We start from the raw sequence: 5,467 nt of genomic DNA on the forward strand, positions 1-5,467 counted from the left end.
AACTGATTCTGTTATTTAGAAACTGACTTTGCATTTAACAAAACTCTGATCTGCTTCTTCTTGTAATCTTGCTGGACTAATATGTTTAATATAGATGAGGTGACGTCTGATGGATGTGCGATACATCTATCGGTGATTGTGTTGGGTTCCTATACCGAAACGGGGGGCAAAGGTAGAGAAAATGACAAAAATATTCAAAAAGCGGAAGAAAATAATAAAAATGCCAAATTTGGTGGAATATTACATCAGCCAAGCTGAAATTTTATATTTAATATCTTTCCAATAACAATGCAACACATGACACACTCAAAATAAATAAAAAAAAGTCAAAAAGGTGTCAAAATGGGTCAAAAACGCGTTAAAGCCGCGTCAAACACGCGCGTCAGAAAAATGCATCAGTCACGCGTTAAATATTCAAACATGTATTCATTTATGTTTCTGTTATGTATCGGCAATATATCAGAAACATATTTGATTATCAAATTCTCTTATTTTCTAAAATAAATATAAATATATATATATATATATACACACACACACATTATTTATATTCATTATTTATGTGCTTCTAGAATGCATGTATAACGTATTTTGAATTAAAAAATGCATGTATCACATATTTTAAAAAGAAATAAATTATTTTACAAAAAATATCTATGATAAATATGTCTTCTTATTACATGTTTGATACTTGTCTTGTTCTTTTGTTAGTTACTAATTTAACTTTTAAAATAAATAATTTTTTAAATTTAAATTCATTTAGTTTGAAATACAAAATGAAGTAAAAATAATAAAAATAAAAACAAGAAACAAATATTATATAAATTGGATTGATAGAGTCATTGAATTTTATAAATTAATAATTCTTATTAATATTTGTTTAAAAATAAATTTAAAGACTATGACTAAATTAAAATTTAGGTTTTTTTGGTTTTATTTTTTGACTGAGTTGACTAACACTAAAAATGGTCATAAAGACTACATTGTTGACGAATAAAAAAAATAAAAGTCACGCCTTATATGTTAGACGCGTTAGTCAATGCACCAATATGTCAGCGCGACAATTAATTAGTATTAGTCCTTCAAATGCGTAATTTATACATCTCAGGTTATTGATACATCTTAAATATACTTATTAAAAGCATTAAATAAAAATTATGTGTATCTTTTATGTATATGGAAGATGTTTTTAACATATTTTAAGCATTATTTTTCTCATATATCTATCAAAATATATGACGTGTATCTGAAATGTATCTATAGCAAATATCATATCAAAAACTTTGTGTCAAATGTTATAAAAGTATATAAATTATACATTAAGGAAGCATGTATGATGTATTTATATATATAAAATACACAAATGACATGTTTCTGGATCTTAGGTAGATAACCGTATCGAGAGCCGTATCGGACCGAAAACCGAACTTATAATCGAAGAACCGAAGTTATCTATATACTGTTTTATTTTATTTTTAATTTAATTGTTATATTCATATTACATTTAAATTATTGAACATGAAAATTATTTGTAAGCTTAAATATAAAACCTCTAACTAATTTAATAATATTTATAAATAAAACACAATAAAATAATTATAATAAATTTAATAAATATTTTAATCTCTAATTATCTACTAAAAATTATATATTAAACTAATTGATTTAGAATAATAATTAAATTGAACTATTTATAGTATAATTAATCGAGGCTGCTTTCCCTCCTAACTAACGAGTAAGTTGTTTCCACTCTTTCTGAAATCCGTTTGAACGAAATCTTTTTTTACTTTGTTCCAACAATTCTCTTAAAGAATTTTGCATTACGATGTTGCTCACGTCCATTTTCTCAACATAACTATTTATAACATAATTAAAGTATACAAATATTCTAATAATTCTCTATTAAATACTTAGAAATTACATAAGTCAATCTACTTCTAATCTATGTTTATATACTTATATATTTTAGAGGGTTAAAACAGTATTCTCGTTAGTTTTCAATTTAAATAAAATGCTTATTATTTTATATACAAACTCACAATAGAAAATCTTGAACGTTTTGAATCGGGTATGTAATTTTACTATAGTTTTCATTATGAATGTTTTTTAATTAGTATTTTTACATATTTTTAATTTAATTTGAAATTTGTATTCAGATATAATTCAAGATCCTGAAATTATGGAAAGTGTTTTGTCAAGTTCGAAAGTAGATTGCTGAATTCAGATTTTTAATGACAAAAGGTATGTGAAATTTTCATTTTAAACTTGGACCTTTGATTGGAATGAAAATTAAAAACCAATGCATGTTAAATTCTTTCAATTGTGATTGAAAGATTGATTAATTTATAGCAAATAGCTGCCATGAAATGGTTGTGTGAGATAGTTTTTCATATGTTTATTTTTTTTCCTTTTTAATTTGATAGTCTACTGTTTATCTTACATACTCGTCCACTCTTTATAGCTGAGTTATGGCTAAATATATAGCTGAATTTGTTTTAACCATATTATTATTGTGGTGTTTAGTTATATTATTTCTTAGTTTATAATTTTAATTTTAGTCAACAATTGCTTATTGTATAAATTGATGGATTATTTTTTATTTATACTTTTAACTTTATATCTAACTTTTTTTTTTATTTGACAGTTTTAAGTTAGAAGGACAACTATTTTAAAAGCACTAGAGATCAATATTAAATTAGTTAGTTTAAAAGACTTTACCAATTTTTTTATGATCGGAAACTTATTCCGAGTGTTTGGAAATTTTAATTATAATTATTGTATGAATTGGTGAATTTTGAATTTTTGTTTAATGACATAATTTTATTACTGAAGTAGAGCAATATGATGACGGAATTTTAATATATTTTTATAATTATAATCGGTGACAAAATTTTTACATGTTAGTATTATGTAGTTAGCAAATGAACTATATAACTTTATTGTAAGTTAAAGTAAAGTTTGATTTATTGAAAATGTGCATTGTATATTGAGGATCATAAAAAATAGTGTTTAAATTGAATAAAAGAATAAAAAAGAACAAAAAAATATATTTTATAAAAATTAATATCCGTAGTTCTAACGATATTTGTACGGAACCGTACGGAACCATTAAAACCGAATCTCCGTACCGAACCACACCGAAAAATAAAATCACCGGATCAAACCGAATCAAATATTGGTATGGATCCAGAGATGCCATTTTTGATATCCTCGGTTTTTGTTTTGGTTCCGGAGATTTGCCGATCTCTGAATTTCTCCGAACCGTGCTCACTCCTAGTACAAACAATGAAAGTCGCATCACAAAGAATATAATATGATCTTTCAAGTTTGAACTATCAAATACTAAGCCACCATTTAAGATAAGCAAAAATAAATCGAAAAGGAAAAAGATCTAGACATGGATCTCGTATCTTAACATAACGACGATCTATGCTTCCGTTTAGCGGGGTACTTGGATAATTATTTTTCCGATTTGACAAACAATCCGCTCTATCTGACAAAAATTAGTATTTTCGGTTTTCATCTTCAAAAAAAAATATAAAATGATAGATCTATAGACCTCTCCTTTTTTTAAATGTACAAAAACATGGATCTAAAACTCGAACGGACACTAAATATTCTTGAGCGATGTAAGACATCTAATCTAAAAAGTGCTAAAAGATCTTAGAAAATTATTTAATCGATATAAAATCTAAACAAACACTTTAAAAAAAATTATTGAAACAGAGAAAATAGATCTACAAATAATAGTATTATGAGCGGAGAAAAGATGATTTTTCTGTTAATCGGAATAATTATTTTTTTCCACCCTTACGAAAATGGAAAAAATTGTTTTTAGAGAGAAAAAGGAGCATAATTTTGAGAGAGAGTTTTTTTTTTCTATATATTTATTTTAAAGTTGTAATAAAAGAAATGGTGGAAGTACATGACAAATTATTAAATACCCCATGGGAACAGGAAAGGATGAATAGCTATGAATGTTTCCGTATGGAAAGTAAAATGGCATTCACATCATATTGCTTCATTCTAGTCCCCCACATTGTCGACCAAACTTATCTTGGCTTTCTACATCCCATTACTATGTTGTTGGCCTTACCATTAAGTGAAACCCTAAATTAAATTGAAAATTTAAATTTATTACTATTTCTCACATACATATATATAGTGAGAAGAATTAACTTGTTATCAACTCATTATTCAAATGTAATAAGTTGTGATATTTTAAATATTTTAATTAATGTAAGTGGCATCTCAGTTTCGAATTATAGAGAATTTATTCTCCAATCAAAATAATATTAATTGCAATTAATTTGAACAATTGATAAAATCACATTTTTTTGGAGAAGACTATTTTGATTTATGAGGTATTAATATATATTTTAAAGAAAGTTAGAATCTTACAATAAATCAAACGAGTCCCTTCCAAATTTTGGACCTAAACAAAAAAATTCAAAACACTTGTAGTACAAGATGAACGGAAAAAATAAATCAAACCAATTTAATAATTAACCGAAAGACTAATTTAGTTTTATTAGTTTAAAAGATTTATAGAAAAATTTTGGTTCAACTTATAAAAATAAATAAGATTCGACTATATTTATTTTGGTTAAACTAAATGCACACCTTATAAGTTATAGACAAATAAATAAGATTTTACATCATAAATGAGAATGTTCAAAATCTTGTAGTGACTCTCTTATATTTAATATTCAATCTATTTCTTTTAAATGTTTCTTTTAATAAAACAAATATATAAAAATTATTAAATATTTAATTAAGTGACAAGAATGACCTACATAAATATATCAAAAGTGAGCATATCCATAAATATCATCACTACTACACTAATTGAAACATTTAAATTCAAGAGCCTTCCAAATTTCCTTAGCAGATTGATTATCGGTATAAAGATTATAGAATCAATTAGACAATGTGTTGAGAAAGTAGCCACGACACAACAATTCATGTCCCTTGCGTTTTTGCTCCACCTTGAATTCCTCAGTATCATTCTCCGCAAAATCGGAAATGAGTGCCAATTCAAGATACAAGATATAAAAGATTTTTAAGGCAGTTAGAAGAAAAATCATTTTACGAATGAAGTTAGTCCCATCAAATCTGTCTAACTTCACAAGATCTTGATTCATCACCTTGATATTTGAAGTGGAAGCCTTAATTGCCATTATTTAAGATACTATTAGATTATTAGATAATTTTTGTAAGTTAAAAGTATCAAGGTTTGAAATCGCTCATCCGCTTTTTTAATAATATTTCAAGCACTCTTAAATATTTTAAAGTTTACACGCAAAAATATCCAAGATAAGACAAGTCTAGTTGAATTTAATACTACAAGACAAACAGTAGGTAAGAATATGTTTCTAATAGTGTTGGAAATTTAAGAAATCAATCAATAAATGATTTAATTGAATTATTAATATTGATCCTCTATTTTTTTTTTGATCTGATCATG

The sequence above is a fragment of the Mercurialis annua genome, linkage group LG7 (assembly GCF_937616625.2).
Source record: "Mercurialis annua linkage group LG7, ddMerAnnu1.2, whole genome shotgun sequence".
NCBI classification, from domain to species: Eukaryota; Viridiplantae; Streptophyta; class Magnoliopsida; order Malpighiales; family Euphorbiaceae; genus Mercurialis; species Mercurialis annua.